Genomic DNA, 22,167 nt, shown 5'->3' on the forward strand with positions numbered 1-22,167 from the left:
GTTTGTTAAACTGTACATGTCCTTTTTAATATCCAACATAAGTGTGAGTTGGAGAGCCCAAGGACAATGCCATCTTGCACCATTTTTCTTTTCTGCCACAGCTATGTGACAATGTATCCTACATGTGCTATAAACTGCAGTGTGTTTGTGCCGTTGCTCTGTCGCTAAGTATCCAGCCAGCTCACTGCAGTCTTTGGCCGACAGTGAATGAAAATAATATTGTGACATGTGAGGTGGTCAAAATTGACTGAAAATTACTGTATTTTGGTGTTATTGAGGTTAATAATAATGTAGGAACAAAAAAGTAGCCAAATTATGTGATTTTGGCATATTTCAGCAATTTTTTTTTTAAAAAAAAATACAGATCCAAAACCAAAACTAAAACATGTGAGGGTGGTTTTGCAAAAACCAAAACACGAAGTTAATGTAGATCCAAAACCAAAACACGGGGGTCAGTGAACATTTCTACTTGTAATATGTCCTTAGATTGGGATTTTTAGACATCAAGCATCTTGTTTTGCTGTCAGAAGAACATGAGTCTCTCTAGCTCTACTATACTTTTTTTAGGCTATTGTACATATTGTGTAAGAATTTTCTGTTTCCTTTTGACTCATCATCTCACTGAACAATTTGAGTCTTGCACCTAGATCTCTTCCTTCGCCTTGCTAAAAATAATTGAATTTTAAACACTACATGAGTGGGAGAATACTTTTTTTAAAGGCAACTTCTGGTGTGCAGAATTAGTATTTGCAGTTTGTCTATCCATGGTATGTATTTCTTTTGCTGTTTATTGTATGGTGATGATTGATATAGTCTTCTTTTGGAATAACAGTCTCTGAATTTCATGCGTTTATTCATTGACAAGGCTGATTTTTCCCTAACTTATAAACTGTATTACTTTGTAATACATAAACAGTTGTATACATTTAATATTTTTTATCAGCAAGAAGGTCTATCTGTAATGTACCATTCTCTGTTTTGGTGTCATTTGTCCTATGTCTTATTTAACTTGTCATGTAGCAAGCATTAAACACTTTGTATTGCAGCCTATCACTAGTCAACAGAATGTAGTACATATATATATATATATATATATATATATAAAATTGTAATCTGCTGGCAACTGATCTAAAATTAATATTAAATAAAGCCAGTTGCTAGATGTTTAACAACTGCATAGGCCGGTGATGGGCAACTTGATATATACTTCAAGAGCTGCATGTGGGCATAGTGATCAGGTACTCAATCCAATATTGTTATACAGAGATTATATTTTGTCATTTTCTCTTGAACAGTTTTATATTTACTTTCAGAACATTTGGCTCCTTTTTAATATCTGTACCGATTGTATATACTTAGGCTTCTATATAAATGAAACTCTCAGAAATTTTACACAGTCTGAGAATTATATCAGTGGAGCAAAATATTTTATATTGGTGCAAGCTCCCATCTCTATGAAAATAGATCCAATCACTTTCAACAGTGTTGCCAGTCAAACCATGTACATGATGCAAATTCAATAAGCTCACTCTCACACACCTCAGCAACCCTGGTACAATTTCCAGGCAAATGTAGCTATGTGATGTTTGCATTAAAACCTATCACTATAAACATCTTGTCGCTAGATATATGCCACCTACATTTTGGCATTTGGCTTGCGGATGAGGGTGTGGGAGGAATGGAGGAGCAGGTTACAGTAGCCTGGGCAGGGCGGTGTTGCGTTGTCTGACTTCTACATACAAACAGTGCTTAGGTGCAGGTAATGCCTCTTTGTACTCAGGGCGCTGGCATCATCATCGGCGCAGGGTGCACCTCAGGTACTATATTAACACTGAGAGCTGTGTCGCTTATTATTGTGTGCCTGACACAGGTCTCTACCATAACTACTTGCTTTTGATGCTGTTCTGTCTGCCAAAACGTTAGATTGTTCCTGAACACAAATCCTGGTTCTCCCCAGTACCTGTCTTTCCTGCACCAGTGACATCAACCCTATGGGTGATGAATAGAAAGAACTTAATTCCAGTAGTCTCTAATATTGGATCTTGTGAAGAGACCAGAGTCTCTGTCATTGTCTTAACTACTTGGTTGATCAAACCCTTGACTTTTGACTTGACAACATTTACAGTCTGCTCCCAGGGATTAACTCTTTGTACTACTTTTAGCACCTTACCATACATTTTACTGAGTGACATTATCCCAATTTTTGGAGCTGATTTCCTTACACTAACTTCATTGAGGACAACCACAGTTCACAGCTACCAAGCTGTATTACATTGGTTCTTGAGGCCTTTGTTTGTTGGCATAAGCTACTGCCTTTACTTTTAACTTCTGCACTACCACCAGTCAATAGGGTCTATGGCCCAGAGCTTTAGGTGCACAATCCAACTGGTTGCCATGCTTTTAATATGTGACCCAGTATGCTTGGATTTTATATCTCAATAATTCAGCAGTCCTGGGACCCAATCAATGTACTTGGAATTTACTTTTGAATAACTCAATACTGACATACCAGCATTTGTTTATTTTCAACATATTTAACAGTGGTCATACCCATGTATGATAACACCGCTATGTTATTGTACCAAGCAGTGGCAGCTAGTAATTTAAAACTTGCTGGCTTTTAAATCATTCTAATCTTGCTATATATGCCTGTCACAAATAACACTCACTTGAGCTTGCGTGGCGGTTTTGCGACAAAGGGTTAATCACTACGTAACCACCTGGTTTGTCTAAAAAATATTTAAAAACCCTAAAAATTATAATTCACGCTCTCTATTAATCAAAAATTGCTACCATCCAGATTTGATTTGACAGGTCAATTTAGGGAAGACAGGTAAGGTTATTCTCCTTTAACTTAGAATAGCATCACAACTTATATCTCACTACAATTAATCTTTAAGTAAACCAGAGTTATCCTAAGCCAAATACTATTCTTTATTTCAGTTATGTTGCATTTATAATAGCCAAGATGTCTGTCCATGAGCCTGGTAAGAACACAAATACAGAACCTTATTATATGATATTTGATATGAGAAAATGCAATGCTTAATGTAAAATAATTAAGATAACAAAATGACACACAGTACTGTAAAATGATGCAATCAAATTTCTTACAAAATAAAAAGGAGAAATAGAAAAACAAACTGTCAAGCGTCGGTCTCCCGCGCACTTACCAGGGAGCTGGTGCAATCACCTGTCTCCTCAGTGCTCCGTCCTCCTCTTTGGGGTCTTCATCGTCAGCTCACGCGAAGGCCTCCTGCACACTCAGTCCAGGAACAGGTGCACTCACCGCAGCTCCGTCCCCGCCGGCTGCCGCTGTCCATCAGATGTTTCTGCGCATGTCCAGAATCGCCTGCCTCTTCTCTGCTTCTTGCTCATCCTATTGATGGAATACTCTGACAGCTCTATATTAGACTCCTGGTGTCTCTTCTCAGCGTTGGTTCTTTCAGTCAGCTTAATCCTCTGTGATGGAAGCAGCTCCCTGGGCTTCGGCCACTGCTCTCTGCTGATTCCTGTTGTCTCCTGGCTTACTGGGTGTTTGCGCTCTGGTGATTCTGCACACTTTATGTGGCTGCTGCATCTCCACTCCTTAGTGGTTTCGCTGAAGATCATCGCTACATTCCACTCATTTGTGGTAACACGGCAGATCATCGCTACACCGCAGATCATCGATACATTCCACTCATTAGTGGTAAAACCACAGATCATCGCTACACTCCATTCATCAGTGGTAACGGCTACAGACCTCCACTTCTCCTACCTCTTCTACCTGGGGCTTCTACCTGTCAATCCTTCTCTCCCTCTCTCACGGTTCGTTGGGAACTTCCCTAGGGTGCCGCCACCTGCAAGTGGAAGCCGCGACGTCCAAATTACCTTGCGGGAATCACTGGCGAACACCTTCCATTTGTTTGACTCTGCTCCCCTAGGTGAAGTCACACCAATCCCAGCTGAACTGCAAGGATCCAGTTTCTCATTTTTGATATCGTGACACAAACTTGCGAAATGTCATATATGTTGCTGAAGGATACAGAAACTTGAACCAATTCCCCAACATGGTTTGCCTCCAGAAAAATGGCAATTTTTAATAACATACAGTGACCTTTTAAGCATGATCCTTCTGTTCCTGACCTCCTCTGTGACTTTACTAAGAGGGGGATGTGTGCATGCTTACAACAGCATTTTATGACTTCCACTGCACACACAATTCAGTGGGGAAATTTTAAAAATGACATATTCCTTTACCCTTTACATCATAGAAATATGATTTTACCTCCAATCAATGGTCACAAATGTACACACAGATATATATGAAATGTGACAACATTAGATATAATATTGGGGAAAATATGTTATTTTTCCATGACTCCACTTAGAAGTTAGAGCTGCAGTTCCCAAAGTGTGCACCGCGGCTCCCAGGGGTGCCGCGGCGCTGTCACAGGGGTGCACTGGACCCAGCATCCTCAGTGACAAGCTGCGTGAGGGAGGAGGATGCTGGGTCCCGGCGCCACGCGGATTGGTAAGTTTTTGTGTTGTTTGTTATTTCTATGGCTGGCGCGCGGCAGAGGGGGCAGAGTGAGAGGGAGCGTGACAGAAGGCAGAGGAGGGGGACAGCGTGAGAGAGGGCAGAGAAGGAGGACAGCGTGAGAGGGGCAGTGGAGGGGGACATTGTGACAAAAGACGGGGACATTGTGAGAGAGGGCAGAGGAGGGGAACAGCGTGACAGAGGAGGGGGACAGCGTGACAGAGGGCAGAGGAGGGGACAGCGTGAGAGAGGACAGAGGAGGGGGGTCAGCATGACAGAGGCCAGAGGAGTGGGGACAGCGTGACAGAGGGAAGAGAAGGGGGACAATGTGACAGAGGGCAGAGGAGGGGGACAGCATGACAGAGGCCAGAGGAGTGGGGACAGCGTGACAGAGGGCAGAGAAGGGGGACAATGTGACAGAGGGCAGAGGAGGGGGACAGCAAGAGAGAGGGCAGAGGAGGGGGACAGCGTGAGAGGGGGCAGCATGAGAGGGCAGCGTGAGAGGGCAGAGGGGACAGCATGAGAGAGGGCAGCATGAGAGAGGGCAGAGGGGGCAGCATGAGAGAGGGCAGAGGGACTGGATGCATAGGGGGCAGTGTGTCTGGGGGCAGAGGTGGCAGAGTGTCTGGATGCAGAGGGGGCAGAGTGTCTGGATGCAGAGGGCAGGGCCCTCTTAACAACATTTGGGGCCCCCGGGCAAAGCAGTGCACCGGGACTCCTATATATATATAAAAAAAAAGATTATATATATGGGCCCTGCAGCCCAGGGGGCCCGTCAGAGGCAGCGAGAGAAAAAAGTTCCTGAAAAAAAGAAGAAGAAAATACTTACCTTGCTCTCAGCTGGCGATCCGGCTCCCTCCCTAGTCTCCTCCTCCGTGCTGCGCTCCGCAATGGATGTCGGGCGGGCGTGATGACGTCACGCCCGACATGCACTGTGAGCGCAGCACGGAGGAGGAGACCAGGGAGGGAGCCAGATCGCCAGCTGAGAGCAAGGTAAGTATTTTCTTCTTCTTTTTTTCAGGAACTTTTTTTTTTAGCTGCCTCTGATGGGCCCCTTGGGCTGCAGGGCCCCCGGGCACCTGCCCATTGTGCCCTATGGAAGAGATGGCCCTGGCAGAGAGGGCAGTGCATCTGGGGGCAGAGTGTCTGGATGCAGAGGAGGCAGAGTGTCTAGATGCAGAGACGGCAGAGTGTCTGGATGCAGAGGGGGCAGAGTGTCTGGATGCAGAGGGGACAGTGTGTCTGGATGCTGAGGGGGCAGAGTGTCTGGATGCAAAGGGGGCATTTTTGCATACAACTAAATAAGTATTTCTGTCCTGACCTAAATACTTATTACAATTTTTTGACCCAACTACTTCTAAAACAGGAATGCTCAGTAATTATTTTGGAGGGGTGCCTTGAAAAACTTATGGAGACTCTAAGGGTGCCACGAACTGCTAAAGTTTGGGAACCACTCAGTTAGAGTTTACTTTTAATATGTGTTAGGGGCCTATCTTCACTGATTATACATACTTACATACATTGATGCCAGCATGAATTATGTACTTTATTTATTTGATGAATCTCTTTTCTTGGAGTACCATATAGAACAGCTAGTACCCCTTTTGGGATTTCAAATAGACATTACATCTGGACTGATGCCATAAATATCAGGTCCAAAGTTATGGAGAAGCTGAAAATACATCCTGTTAACACTCACCTGTCGCTCTATTTGATGACGTACAACTGAAACCCCAGCATGTTGTATCTTCAGAATTGATAGCAGTCTGCATTGGAGACTCGTCAGAAATGAGGATTGAGTTTTTTCTCATAAGTCTGCATTTCATCAGTGACGCGCCTCATGTAATCGGAATTTCTTTGTCTATATAGCGATTGTCAGTCACACTATTGGAATTTCTATGTCTATATAGTGGTTGTCACTCACACTATAGTCGGGAAAACGAATACCACCGATCCACCCATGCAAGCCTAGGACTTGTAACATTCTTTCTGTGGCTTTTGAGGTTTCTTCCTTTGATCTTGTCGATATGAGTATATCATCTGACGTGTCTTGTTAATAGAGACATGAATGTAAGCATATCTCAGATCTACTGAGGTAAAATAGTATCCTACTTCCATGGCTTCTTAGTTCAAATGCAGTGATACCCTCTTGAATTTCTTTGCACATGTATTTGTTGAGTTGTCTTAAATCTAGGAGTGTGCGATATCCTTCTCTGTTCTTTTCTACTATGAAGATTTGTGAGTAAAACCCTCTTTTCTTTTTTGCTTTTGGTACCTTGCACATGACTATTTGTTCTAGAAATTTATATAGAATTTCATTCAGAGCTAACATTTCCTTCAATATCCTTAGCCAAGGATATTTGAGTAAATAGTCCTTTGGTAGCTGCTTCATGAACTCCAGCTTGTATGCACTTCTGATAATCTCTACATTCATCCGTAGTGGTGTTTTCCCAGGTTCTGATATATTTTGTCAGCGTGCCTTCTATATTTATGTCTCCCAAGTGGCAGACATATTCGCCATTGTGTAAAATGTCTGAAAGACCCCCAAAATCTTTATGGCCTGTCAAATTCAGAGTGCTACCAGTGGATTGAAGCTGAGACCATTACACAAACATGGGAATCCTTCACCCCTTCTACAGCCGGCTGCAGAGAACAGACACACAACACTCTCTTGGTGTTACAAGAAGCTGTTCTGTTTATTATAATCAAAGTTACATATTCTTATAGTACTTTGTAAGCATGCAAAGAGATACAACACCTGGCATCCTATGTCTAAAATAATTGGGAATATAAATCTGCCATTGTATGGTAGCGTAAATTCTAAGAGGCCCATACTCTTATCTAAAAGAAAATAATTGGCATTGGGCGCCTCTTATCTTCTACTCCTAAGCACCATCTACATATTTCTAGGATCATATCATATACTCCTTATTTTTCTTAAGACTTATACATTATATTTGAAGCAATCTTAAAGGCACAATACACATTTTTAAATGACTTCTATAGTCAAATTTCTCAGTCCCCTCTTTTGATTCAAATTTAATCTAGAACCTCTAAACTATACATTGCCTGTAGTCCTTTTTGCCTCCTGTTTGGACCCTACTTCACAGTATAATTCCCTAAAGGTTTTATACAATAGAATCTGATAGATTCATTCAAGCCTATTGGCCGTACCAAATGGAATCTCACCCTACCTATGGATTTCATGGGGAAAGAGAAAAAGAAAAGAAAAAAACAAGAAAACAAAGGGAGGGAGAAGACACACAGTGCGCTCGGCAAGTGTTAATCGTCACTTGTTTCACAATGGGAGGGATTGTCCATTGTGCTGTATATCTTCACAAGGATAGCCTTCAGTGATGAACATGTGGAATCCAAGGAAAAGGTTCTTGGTTTCTACAATGGTCGCAAATGGCGGTAGTACTGTGAGTTCTGCAAAGGTCACACTCATCAGATGTGGTGTACAGTATAGCGTTTAAGGCAGATGTGGTAGCTTCAATCTTTCTAAAAGAGAAAGACTTAGCTTTAGTGCACTTGTTAATAAGCAAAATCATCAATTATATTAGTATATATATAATAAGTTGGATTACTGCAACAGAAATACAAGCAGGGCGCCTTTCAGTGGTATATTAAATATGCAACATGGGATAGAGCAATAACATGCGTACCGTGAGGAAAATAGCGTTGGGTTTTGTTGGGAAATAGTGGAGTAGTCTTTGCTGTACTTGTAGTCCTCCAGAACTCCACCGATCAGTACAAAAATGCGGAAAGAGCAAACATAGTATAACTCTGTGGTATTTTTGGTAGGGGCAGTATCACCAATAACCCCACAATCCTATGGGGTGTGTGGGATTGGTATCCCAATATTACCAATTTATATGACACCCATATAAGTGCAACACAGAAAAACATGTAAGTCTGCGTACCATATATCCTGAAGTATCCCACTTCTGGATAAAATTAGAACATGTGCAACACCAATGACTTCACAGTCACAACCTCATCCAGATGGCGAAATTGCATAAGATTGAAAAAAAGGAAGATATTTTGGTATGCATATAAAAAATTTAATAAAATGTAATAAAAGCACTCACATGTTACATGTTTTTCTGTGTTGCACTTATATGGGTGTCATATAAATTGGTAATATTGGGATACCAATCCCACACACCCCATAGGATTGTGGGGTTATTGGTGATACTGCCCCTACCAAAAATACCACAGAGTTATACTATGTTTGCTCTTTCCGCATTTTTGTACTGATCGGTGGAGTTCTGGAGGACTACAAGTACAGCAAAGACTACTCCACTATTTCCCAACAAAACCCAACGCTATTTTCCTCACGGTACGCATGTTATTGCTCTATCCCATGTTGCATATTTAATATACCACTGAAAGGCGCCCTGCTTGTATTTCTGTTGCAGTAATCCAATTTGTCCGGACTAACCATCTGACGTCAGGCTATCGAGGCTGCCACTCTTACAAGAGTCAAGTGATCTTTATATATTGTGGATACGGGACTTTATTGTCATAAACTGTGTATATGTATGTGTGCATATATACATATTTTATTTTATTTTATTATACCACTTTTAAGTGATCACGCTGTGGTGATCAGCGCCTGATATATCCTCTATTTGTTTTCTAATATATATAATAAGGATTAGTAACAGTCCTTGAAGTACAGCATGTATAAGACCTGATATCCATCCTCCTATACCCTTGAACCAGTTGGCTGGGTTCAGCCATGAAAACCATCCTTCAATATCAAGATCATATTAATTTATTATGTTTCTTTCTAAACTCATCTTTTAATCTGTGTATTGCAGCAAAATGAGCTGCAATTGGGTCACTAAAATTATCAGGAATGTACGAACAGCAAGTGGGGCCTACTATTTGACACATGCCCCCCTGAGCTGCCGGAAGGTAATCAAATGCTAACTGATGCTGTCTGAGTACCTTAACATGAAAATGTATAGCATCAGTTTGAATTTCTAGTAATTTCTAGCTTAGCCAAAGCTTCTATGCTATGGGCATTCTTAACAGATCCTCCAGATATGGATAATGAATATCCCATTTTGGTGTCCCAGGGTTGGTAAATCAGATCATAATACTTGTCTTTTCTGACCTTCAATGCTCTCTTTATTCGTTGAATGGCTGGACTATGGGTTAGATCAATGGTTTCCCTTACCCACATTGCTGGGGATAATTTAGCAAGGGTACAGGTTCCAGTGCCTTCTTCAGGTAGAAATTTATAAGCCTGGCTTCCACACACATAAAACAGCCCTTCAGGTAGGCATAGATGACCTCAATTGGCTATGTCCCAAGCGTATCATATCCAGGGAGCCAAAGTGGGAGGAACACAATACCCTGTCACAAGCTGTATACATGCTGAACCATTATCACACTTATTCCCAGTGCATTGGGTTACTTTATCATCACCTTTCCATAGTTTCATCACAGTTTTCCCATTTATTTGAAGATTCACTACATGTCTGGCCAGGTTACAATATAGGATGACGGATTCATTGGTCAAGGGGGTTTTTCCCAGGAAAGGGGTTTTAGCTCTGACCTTGGTACACTGAGTGTCATCACTTTTGTCCAGATTACAATCATTTACATGGGCATTAGTCTTGTTGGTTTGTTTTTTTTACCACAAGCCAAGAAGCCTATGTCCACCCCAGAACATATAGTCAACCTTAGTGTTGTTAAACCTTCCGAGTGTTATATTACCAAGATTTTCCCATGTCCCGTTGATGTTTAATTATTCTGGTGTCACTGGTGTAGCTAAAAGGGGCATTGCTTGTGATGAAATAGGAGAGTGAGTACATATCCAACAGTCAGATAAATTTCTTGCCTCTGCAAGCATGTAATGCATCTGAAGCAATCTATTGTCCCATGGGTCCTGTAAGTGTTTATGTAATTATCTTATGCTAAGATTGTGGTGCATTAACTTTTTATCTGGATCTGTTTCCTGTGTGTAAAGGTCTAGCAAAAAACCCAGACTAAAACTGCAATTGCAAAAGACATTAGCCCAGCACAAGTCATCATAATCAGGTTTTGCTTATCATTTTACTCAGACTCCCCTTGTCTAAAATCTTGCAGTGGGAAGCATGTATCCAGGTGTCTCTTTCCTGTACTTTCACTGCCGTGAGAGTTGTCAACAAGATCTGGTATGGTCCATCAAACCTGGGTTCAAGAGCTTTTTCTAACGTGTTTCTTTATGACAACCCAGTCTCCGGGTTACAAATGATAGGTATTAGTATCCTGATTTGGATCTGGAATGGAAGAGAATACATTATGGTGGATGTCAGTCAACTGTTTGTGTAACTGTACCATATATGCTGTCAAATCACCATGTGTGTGCGCTCCAATTGCTGAGGAAAATAACATCCTAGTCTGTAGGGTGCCCCAAAAATGATTTCATATGGGGTCAATTTTAACTTCCCTACTGGGGTATTCCTGACAGAATGTAGGGCCAAAGGTAGGCAGTCCAGACAATTTTTCCCTATTTCTGCCATTAGTTATTGAATTTTCAATTTTAATGTACCATTCAGCCTTTCTACCAGTTCACTACTCTAGGTGCGATAGGGGGTGTGTTGTGCTGATGTCATGAGCCGCGGCGCTACTCACAGCCGCCGCGGCTCGCTTCCTGTGCTCCCCGGGGTCCCGGCCGTCACCATGACGACTGGGACGTCACTTCCGCCCAATTCCCGATTGGACTCTCTGATTGGTCCACCCATGTATTTAAGGCAGTGAGGTCTGCCCCCTCACTGCTGGTTATAGCTCTCTGTTATCAGTTCTGCTGACCTGCTCTTCTCCGTGTTCCTGTCCTTTGGATATTCTGTTGGATTGCCTGTTTATGACCCCTTGCCTGGATTTGGACCCTGCCTGTGTTTTTTGTGACCCCGACCTCTGGCGTGTTTACCGACTTTCCTGTTTGCTTGTGACTTTTGACCTCAGCTTGTTTATTGGATTCCCTGTCTGCTGCCGGCCCTCGACCCTTGCCTGGACTTCACTTCGCTTTCCTGGGTTCTCCCCAGCCGGTACGCACTTCACGACCCTATACTAGTCTGCGACCAAGTCTGTCCCCACCACTAGGGGCTCCAGTGAACACCAGACTAACAGAGCAGACTCCGGGTTGTGTTGTACTGGCTAGAGTGGTTCCTAACATTATAACCGGCCTAAAAACAGACGTTCTGGAGACAGAGTTGGGATGGATGAAAGAGGAACCAAATCGTCTCCATTCCAAGCCCTGGCGGGTCATTTTGAGACGCTGTATCAGATGGTCCGGGAATTGTCCCAGCATTTGTCCGCTCAAGAGGAGGACTCCCGGACTACACTAGCCATTTCCGGTTCCACCGATGAACCCAAGTTAAATTTGCCGAGCCGGTTCTCCGGAAATAGAGCCCTGTTCCGGAACTTTAAAGAAAGCTGCAAGCTCTACTTTCGGCTGAAACCTCGGTCTTCCGGTTCAGAACAGCAGAGAGTCGGGATTGATATCTCCCTCCTGCAGGGTGACCCCCAGTCTTGGGCCTTCACCCTGCCGCAGTCTAGTTCTTTCTTGCAATCTTTGGAAGCCTTCTTTAACGCATTGGGTCTGCTCTACAATGACCCTGACCGAGTTGCCTCCGCTGAGGCTCATTTATGGGCTCTAAAGCAAGGACGACGTCCTGCAGAAGAATACTGCTCTAAATTCCGCAGATGGTCACCTGACAGTGAGTGGAATGATCCAGCATTACGCAGCCAGTTTCGCCTAGGACTGTCAGAGCAGATCAAAGATTCACTTGTTCAGTATCCTTCCCCCACCTCGTTGGAAGGCCTTATGCAACGCGCCAATAAAATTGACCGGAAAATCAAGGAGAGGAAGACAGAGAAAGAGGCATCCTCCATTTCATCTGCATTTATCCCGGTTCCCACAGAGGAGGAGGAGCCTATGCAGTCTGGGGCGTATCGACTCTCTCCTGACGAAAAAGACAGAAGACGTTCACAAGGCCTATGTCTTTATAGTGGTAATAAAGGCCACTTCTCCTGCTCTTGTCCTTACAAACCTGAAAAAGGAGCATGTCTGGGAAAGGTCCACTTAGGTCTGCAAATTGTTTCCCAAAAGAATGCTGTCCTGATTCCTGCACAGGTCACTTTCGATGCCAGTTCTGTGGCCTTGTCAACCTTCATTGATAGTGGAGCTGCAAGCAACTTCCTCGACATCGGGTTTGCCCGTTCTGCTGGGATTCCAATGGTGAAGCTCCATTCTGCAGTTACAGTTTGTGGCCTAGATAGGAGTCCTTTGCTTGGAGGCAAAATTGTTTGGGAGACTCCCCATCGCTACAATTGAACGTAGGAGCTCTCCATTCAGAGACCATAACCTTCCTCCTTATTGACTGCCCATCGGTTCCGTTGATTCTGGGTCATCCGTGGCTTTCTCGTCATAACCCTGTTGTGCATTGGGTGAAAGGAGAGATTATCCAGTGGAGCTCTTTTTGTGCACAGTCCTGTTTAACTATGCCTCTGCAAATCATTCAGTCTATTCCAGAGCAACTTCCTTCACAATATCATGAATTTTGGGATGTGTTCTCCAAAAAGGCTGCTGACACCTTACCACCTCACCGTGACTTCGACTGTTACATAGAGCTTATTCCTGGTTCCAAGCTACCCAAGGGACGTTTGTACTCTATCTCTGGTCCAGAGACCAAATCCATGCAGGAGTATGTTGATGTAAACTTGGAGAAAGGTTTCATCAGGCCATCTAAATCTCCAGTGGGAGCTGGGTGCTTTTTCGTATCCAAAAAAGATGGAGGTCTACGACCTTGTATCGATTATCTGGGACTGAATCTCATTACTGTTAAGAACACTTACCCCCTCAGGGGCGCACGGAGGATTGTCGGGGGGGGAGTTTCCCCCCCGACCCCAAAAAAACCCAAAACCAACCCGTGCGAGAGCTACTGCGCATGCGCCCCAGCTCCGTTTAGGCAGCGCTGTCTTATACAGCAGCCGCGGCGCTGTCAAAGAAGCGTCCGCGGTGGTGCTGTATACACTACAGCACCGCGCAGATGCTTCTTTGACAGGGCCACGGCTGCTGTATAAGACAGTGCCGCTATAGTGGCCATTTAGTTATCGCAGGGGGGGGGGTTTCTGGAGATTCAGAAACCCCCCCTGCATGCGCCACTGCCCCTTCCCCTCATCTCCGTGTTATTCAATCAGTTAAGAGGTGCTACTGTCTTCACTAAAATCGATCTTCGTATAGCTTATAACCTCATCCGTATTAAAGAAGGAGATGAGTGGAAGACAGCATTTAACACACATTCTGGCCACTACGTATATCTGGTCATGCCGTTTGGTCTTACCAACGCACCTGCAGTGTTCCAAGATTTATTAGCAAAGTTCTTCGAGAGTTCCTTTTTGTGGTTGTCTATTTAGATGATATTCTCATATATTCCAAATCATTATCGATACATCGGGGTCACGTCAAACAAGTTCTACAGAAATGACGAGAAAACCATCTTTACGCCAAACTAGAGAAATGTGAGTTTGAGGTGCAGAAGGTATCCTTTTTGGGTTATGTAATCTCTTCTGAGGGATTCTCCATGGATCCTACTAAGGTCCAAGCTATCCTGAATTGGGTGCAACCAAACAATCTCAAGGCAGTGCAGAGGTTCCTGGGCTTCGCCAACTATTATAGAAGGTTATTTCGTGGCTTTGCTGACATTGTGGCTCCTATTGTCACCCTTACCCGCAAAGGAATGGATCCAACTAATTGGTCGCCCCGAGCAGTAGCCTCATTTGAAAGTTTGAAGAAAGCCTTGCTCAGGTCCTTAGACACCCAGATCCTACTAAACCATTTGTTCTTGAGGTTGACGCCTCTGATGTCGGTGCTGGTGCTATATTGTCCCAGAAAGACCCTCTTACTCACCCTCTGCACCCATGTGCCTACTTCTCCTGTAAGTTCTCTTCAGCTGATGCCAACTACGATGTGGGCAATAGGCTGGAGGGTGCTACACATCAAATCTCCGTTATTAGAGATTTAAAGAACTTACAATATATACAATCGGCCAAACACCTGAACCCCAGACAGGCCCGTTGGTTGTTGTTCTTTACTCTCTTCAATTTCGTGATCACCTACCGACCAGGTTCTAAAAATATCCGGGCAGATGCCCTATCTCGGAGCTTCTTGGCACATCATGTTCCAGTTACTAATCCAGAACCTATCATTCCTTCTTCCGTAATTCATGCTGGGCTAACTCAAGACCTGAGCAGAACACTTCAAAGGTTCCAAAGACTAGCTCCTGATAATATGCCAGAGGAATGTTTATTTGTTCCGGTTCATTTAAGGAAGGCGGTTCTTGCAGAATAGTAAGACTGCTGGACATCCTGGAATTCAGAAAACACTGGAGATTCTCTCCTGAACTGTCTGGTGGTCGTCATTGTCCGCTGACGTCAAAGCTTATGTCCTCTCTTGTGAAACCTGTGCCAGGAATAAAGTTCCCAGGAGTCGTCCTGTAGGCCAATTGGTTCCATTGCCCGTCCCTGCAAAACCTTGGACACACTTATCATTGGACTTTATAGTCGATCTACCACTCTCTGCGGGATATAACACCATATGGGTAGTAGTTGACCGCTTCAGCAAAATGTCACACTTCATACTGTTACCTAGGCTCCCTAGGGCTCGAGATTTGGCTATCCTGTTCATCCAGCATATATTCCGTCTCCATGGACTTCCTACCGATATCGTGTCGGATCGTGGTTCTCAATTTATAGCACAATTTTGGAAATCCTTTTGTACCCTGCTTGGAAGCAAGATTAGCCTTTCGTCTGCATACCACCCTCAGTCTAATGGGCAAACTGAAAGGGTTAATCAGTCCTTAGAGCAGTTATTACAGTGTTACACTTCCGAATTTCACGACAACTGGTCCTCCTTATTGCCTTGGGCGGAATTCGCCTATAGCAACTCATGTCATTCATCTACGCAAATCTCTCCATTCTACTGCAACTTTGGTTTTCATCCCAGGTCCAATTACTTGTATTCCCTCAGATCCGCTGGTATTCCGGAGATTCGTTCCACAGCTGCTGACCTCAAGGTCATCTGGAAAAAGGTGCAATCCTCTTTAAAACGGGCCTCATTCTTTGCAAAAAAAAATTCGTATCGCCACCGTACCACCTGCTCCTTCAAAGTGGGCAGGAAAGTGTGGCTTTCTATGCAAAATATTAGGCTCAGGCAGCCTTGCAAGAAACTGGGGCCTAAATTCATCGGTCTCTTCCTCATTATCAAACAGATTAATTCTGTAGCCTTCAGATTGAAAATTCCTGCTTCGTTGAAGATCACCAACACGTTCCATTGCTCTCTGCTTAAGCCTGTGCTATACCCAAATCAATCCCAGTCTTCAAGTTTGCCTGTGCAGAATAAGAACAAACCACAAAAATACATCATTCAGAAGATTCTCGACTCTAAAAGAGTGCAGGGTCAGGTGCACTTCCTAGTACAGTGGAGGAATCGCAGTTTAGAGGAGCGGTCCTGGGTCCCGCGAAGACGACTTCATGCTTCAAAACATCTGAAGGAATTTTTCAAAAAATTTCATAAGAAACCTGGGTGTCGGGGTTCCTTAACCCCTCCTCAAGGGGGGGTGTACTGTCATGAGCTGCGGCGACTTGCTTCCTGTGCTCCTCGGCGTCCCGGCCGCCCAACTCCCGACCGTTGTCAAGGCAACGTCAGACACCCTGCAGTGCAGCACCGCGTCCTGACAACAGGGGACAGCCGGGCGCGTGGAGGCTATTAAGCTTTAATTTATTAGTTAGCCAGCTCCTGGGAGTAATTGCAGAGCTAGGCTCTGATTGGTCCACCTATGTATTTAAGGCAGTGAGGTCTGCACCCTCACTGCCGGTTATAGCTCTCTGTTATCAGTTCTGCTGACCTGCTCTTCTCCTTGTTCCTGTCCTTTGGATATTCTGTTGGATTGCCTGTGTATGACCCCTTGCCTGGATTTGGACCCTGCCTGTGTTTCTTGTGACCCCGACCTCTGGCGTGTTTACCGACTTTCCTGTTTGCTCGTGACCCTTGACCTCGGCTTGTTTATTGGATTCCCTGTCTGCTGCCGACACTCGACCCTTGCCTGGACTTCACTTCGCTTTCCTGGGTTCTCCCCAGCCGGTACGCACTTCACGACCCTCTACTAGTCTGCGGCCAAGTCTGTCTCCACCACTAGGGGCTCCAGTGAACAACAGACTGGCAGAGCAGACTCCGGGTTGTGTTGTACCAGCTAGAGGGGTTCCTAACAGCTGACATGATACCCACTTCTTCTAGGACCTGCTGTAGTTCCTTGCCTGTAAAATGGGTACCCGTATCACTTTTAATCACTTCCGGGACCCCATATCGACACACTACTTCTGACATCAATTTTTTTGCCACTGCCCTAGTGGTTGCTGCCCTGCAAGGCCAAGCCTCCGCCCATTGGCAAACAGGTCAGTGCACACAAGGACATACTCATAGCCGGCTACTTATGGCAACTGTATAAAGTCAATCTGCAGCCTTTGCAAAGGGTACAGAGTTTTTGGGGTACTTTTGGGTGGAACATTTACAGTCTACCAGGATTGTGTAATACCAAACTGTTATCAGCATTACTGGACTCTGTGGGAACTTTATTTCCTCCTCGGTGGTCAAATCCTTGTCTCTGCTTACCTGTCCACTAGCTACACATTATCGGTCCTGATGGAAGTCCGATTGCTAAAGGGAAAATTCTATGCCAGATGGAACCTTTGTCCCTTGAGATTGGAGCATTACATTTCAAGAAAATTTATTTTTATGTATTGCCGTGCACCACTAGTCCCATTAGTCTGGGTCTTCCGTGATTACAATTGAAACCTCTTCTCAGATATTGTCCTGGGGTCCTTCTTGCCATTCCAACTGCCTGCTTCAAGTGAAACTCTACTCAGAATGACATCTCTCTCTACGACTGCCAAAACTTTGCTTCCATCCCAGTATCAATAATTTGGTGATTTATTCGATAAACGAAAATATGAATTACTACCTCCTCACCGCATTTGGGACTGTGCTATTGATAGTCTTCCTGGCAAAATACCACCCAGGGGTCGGGTCTTTCCTCTATCTGTTCCTGAAAAGCAAGCCATGTCAGATTATGTGAAAGAAAACCTTGCTCGAGGGTTTATTCGACCATCTACCTCACCAGCGGGGGCAGGATTTTTTTTTTGTTAAAAAAAAGACGGGACATTACGTCCTTGTATTGACTACAGAGGTCTCAATGCTATCAGCTTAAAAAATCGGTATCCCATTTCTCTGGTCACCGAATTATTCAACCGCATAAAGGGGGCACAGATATTTACCAAATTGGACCTGAGGGGCGCCTATAATCTTATCAGGATACATGACGGAGATGAGTGGAAAACGGCATTTAATACTAGAGACAGCCACTACGAATACCTGATTATGTCATTTGAACTCAGCAATGCCCCAGCAGTGTTCCAAAGTTTTGTGAACAAAATTTTCATAGACTTTCAGTATTCTTCCGTTGCCATCTACTTGGATGATATTTTGATTTTCTCGCAGGATTTAAATTCTCATTGGGCTCATGTAGCGGAGGTGCTGTCTAGGCTCAGAGCTCACCAGCACTTTTGTAAACTAGAGTAATATGTGTTCAAAACATCGGAAACTACCTTTTTGGGTTACATTTTCTCGGGACAAGGATTACGCATGGATCCCGAGAAAGTCAAAGCTATTATCAACTGGCCTATTCCCTCCGGCCTGAAAGCCATCCAACGTTTCTTGCGATTCGCAACTATTACAGGCAGTTCATCCAGAATTATTCCTCGATTGTAGCACCGATTGTTGCCCTCAATAAGAAAGGGGCAGATACCAAGACATGGCCAGCCCTTAGCATATCTGCATTCCATGCCCTCAAAGAGGCTTTTTCCACAGCTCCAGTTTTAAGACAACCCAATACTTTGTTACCATTCTTTGTTGAAGTGGATGCTTCCGGGGTTGGAGTCGGCGCAGTATTATCCCAGAGGTTTCCTCCAGAGAAACAACTTCACCCATGCGCCTTCTTCTCACGTAGATTTCTACCGGCCTAGAAGGAATTATTCAATTGGGGATAAGGAACTTTTAGCTATGAAGTTGGCTTTGACAGAATGGAGATATCTGTTGGAAGGAGCATTGTTCCCTGTGACAGTTTTTACTAACCACAAAAATATACTTTACCTTCAGACAGCTCAATGCATGAATCCCAGACAAGCTCGTTGGTCTCTCTTCTTTTCACGTTTTAACTTGCATGTTACATTCCGGCCAGGATCAAAAAATAAGAAGGGAGATGCATTGTCCAGAGCTTTTTCATGTGAACCAGAACTGTCCAATATCACTAATCGTCCCATCTTGGAGCCAAAATTTTTACAAGCTTCATCAATATCTCCTCCCCAGACGCCTCCTCCGTGAAAAAGCTTTGTACCTCCTAACCTGCGCAAAAAACTTCTATGCTGGTATCATTGTTCCCGGTTTATGGGTCATGCTGGCACATCCAAAGTCTTTGAAATAGGTTCCCAAAACTATTGGTGGCCTACTCTTAGAGCAGATGTTAAACAGTTCTTGGCAGCCTGTCAAATCTGTGCGCAACCTAAAGCTTCTCATCAGTCTCCAGTTAGTCCCCTGGTGCCGCTTCCAATTCCTTCCAAACTTGGATGCACATCTCCATGGATTTCGTGACAAACCTTCCGCCATGCAGGAAATTTAATACTGTATGGGTCGTTGTTGACCACTTTTCGAAAATGGCACATTTTATTCTGCTGACTGGTCTGCCTTCAGCTCCGCTGCTTGCTCAATTATTTATCAAAGAGATATTCCGCTTGCATGGATGTCCTCTCGAGATTGTGTCTGATCAGGGAGTTCTATTCATGGCAAAATTCTGGAGATCATTGTGTAAACTGTTGGATATTAAGTTAAACTTTTCCTCATCCTATCTTCCTCAGTCCAACTGTCAAACCGAAAAGGGTAAATCAAGATCTAGAGACTTTCATTCGGTTATACTTATCTGCTTCACAAGACAATTGGGTGGACCTTCTACCATGGGCCGAGTTTGCCCATAACAATCTTTATCATGAATCCACATTATCCACCCCATTTTCTATTGTGTATGGGTTACATCCTAATCTAACCATCTTGAAGACCATTTCTCCAACTCAAGTTCCAGCTGCCAACGAACTCCACCGAGATTTCTTGTCTCATCGATATAAACGGTTTGCAGATAGAAGACTCTGGGCCATACCTCCACTGAAAGTGGGAGACAAAGTTTGGTTATCAACCAAGAACATTTGTCTTCGAGTCCCATCCATGAAATTTGCACCCCGTTATATTGGTCCTTATAAAATCCTCTGAGTGATTAATCCTATGTCAGTCAAACTGAAATTACCAGATTCACTGCAGATTGCTAATTTGTTCCATGTTTCTCTGATTAAACCTCTTATTATTAATCGTTTTTCTCTACTTCGGCAACTTCGGCTTCTCCGGTTGTGCAGCATTCAGATGAATTCGAAATTTCACAGATAGTGGACTCTAAGATCTCACAAGGCAAAATAAAATATCTAGTCGACTGAAAGGGATACAGTCCAGAGGAGCGTTCTTGGATCGAGGCCTCCGATGTTCATGTTCCAGCTCTGATGAAAAGTTTTCAAAAGAAAAATCCCAGGAAACCAAAACCTTAGGTGTTCAGTGCCCACCTTTTTTAGGGGGGGATACTATCACGCATCTCATCAGTTTCGATCTGTGTGGTTCACTGTGTGCTTTGGTTTCCCTTGGTTATCGCTATCTGCTGTTCAGCCTGGCGTTCCTCTATCATCAGATGCCATCTTGCCTAGTGGTCTGCGAAGGCATTTCCCTGGGAGCCTTCAAAATCTCTGCTCCTAAGTGATTGGATCATCTGCAGCCAGTTCCCTTTATAAGAGCCCTCCTCCCTTTTATGGGTGCCAGATCATCAGGTCTCTCTACCTGATAGGAAGCATTTCCTCTGACTCCTGTTGTTCCTGACATCGTGGATGGTGCAGCTTGTTGCTACTCAGAATACCCGTGCTGCTTACTGCTTCTCAGCAACTACCTCTGCAGCTCATCATTACTCAGCAATACCTGTGCAGCTCCCATGTCTCAGCATTACCTGTGCAGCTCATCTCTACTCAGTTATTACCTGTGCAGCTCAGAATACCTTTGCTGCTTACTGCTTCGCAGCAACCTGTGCAGCTCATCATTGGTCCTGTTCCAGCGTTATAACACCTGTGTGGATCTCAGTGCTATTGCTCTCTGCAGCTCATCGCTTCACCGCCATATTGGTTCAGCTTCCCTCACAATCAAGACCTGTAGATTCACTGCAGAGCATCACTCATCATCGGTTCTGTTCCAGAGTTATACACCTGTGTGGACCTCAGTGCTCTAGTGCTCTGCCATGCATCTCTTCACCTCTACTTTGGTTCTGACTAGCAACTACTTGGTGGTTCTGTGCAGTCGCTGATCTATGACCCCTAGAGGACCACGGCCTGCGGTGGAGAGCAGCTAAGGCCATATTCCCTTGCGGGAATCCCTGGTGAACACCTCTCCACCGTTAGACTCTGCACCTCTCAGGGGGTAAGCTGTCTCTGTAGCAGCCATCTGGACCATTCCCATAATCCGGCTTTTGTGACATGTAAAGCACATATCACACACCCAGATACATACGCCTGTGCAGCTTGTGCAAATCCTGGAGCCACCCTGTTTCTTTCCAGCTCCTTTACCATTGTATCCATGGACACATGGACCTTTCCATGTAGTGCTTGTGCCATCACTGGGTACAGTGCTTTTGGTAAACAATAGCGATCCTGCAACCGCCATTCATTTCCTTGTTCCTCTGCCCCAGCCTTTTCCAGGCCTGTTTTTCAACATTCGGGCTTGTTGTTGGAACTTTATGCGTGTCACTAGGTCTGGGATTGGGGGTAGGGCCATAACATTTATATACACAGTGTTCATTGGCATTACAGCAGCTTGCTTTGCAGCGGCATCTGCTAGGGCATTACCTTTGGCTTCTGAGGTCTGTTCCCGAGTGTGTGCCTTTACCTTTACCACTGCCAGCTGCATAGGTGTCACTCACCAGACTTCCAGACCTAGAGTTAGGCCAATTGCCCCCCTGCCGGCTCATGTGCTGCGCTGCGGCCGTCTACCATCTTGACTGTGGTTCTTCGCATGTGCAAACCTGGAGGGTCTTTTATAACTTTCCCTTTAATTGTGTTGGCTATCCATTAGCCTTTTCCGTATTTTAAGCACCTCTGACCTCTCCTTAATTGTCTGATCTTGATTCTCACCTCCTCATGTCAGCTGTGCTCTCTGAGGCTGCAGTTACTTTCAGCGTTCCTGCCTCATTACACTGGTCTTTGAGTTTTCTACCTGCATCTCACCTGTTGACTGAAAACTTCTCAGCCACCTCCCTGGTAAACCTGCCTCCTGCTGTATGCTGTAGTGACCGCTGCATCTCACCTGTAGACCAGATACTTCTCAGCCACATCTGTGGTAAAGTTATTATTCATTGACTTTGCTCTATTATCGTTTTGTCTAAAACATTTGCTGGCCATCTCCTATTCTGTCAGTTGTGAAATTACCTCTGGCTCACCACCACTGCTGTGCTATATTTCTC

General features: G+C 44.3%; 1 protein-coding gene across 1 annotated transcript in view; it reads left to right on the forward strand.

Annotated features, from left to right (window-relative positions):
* The first annotated feature begins 622 nt into the window (after positions 1 to 622).
* LOC142138911 (acidic mammalian chitinase-like) overlaps positions 623 to 22,167 on the forward strand; it is a 53,150-nt gene continuing 31,605 nt past the window's right edge. Inside the window, exon 1 of the mRNA XM_075196019.1 lies at positions 623 to 767. The gene's annotated coding sequence lies outside the window, so the exon portion shown is untranslated. The remainder of the gene's footprint in view (positions 768 to 22,167) is intronic.

The sequence above is a fragment of the Mixophyes fleayi genome, chromosome 2 (genome assembly GCF_038048845.1).
Source record: "Mixophyes fleayi isolate aMixFle1 chromosome 2, aMixFle1.hap1, whole genome shotgun sequence".
NCBI classification, from domain to species: domain Eukaryota; kingdom Metazoa; phylum Chordata; class Amphibia; order Anura; family Limnodynastidae; genus Mixophyes; species Mixophyes fleayi.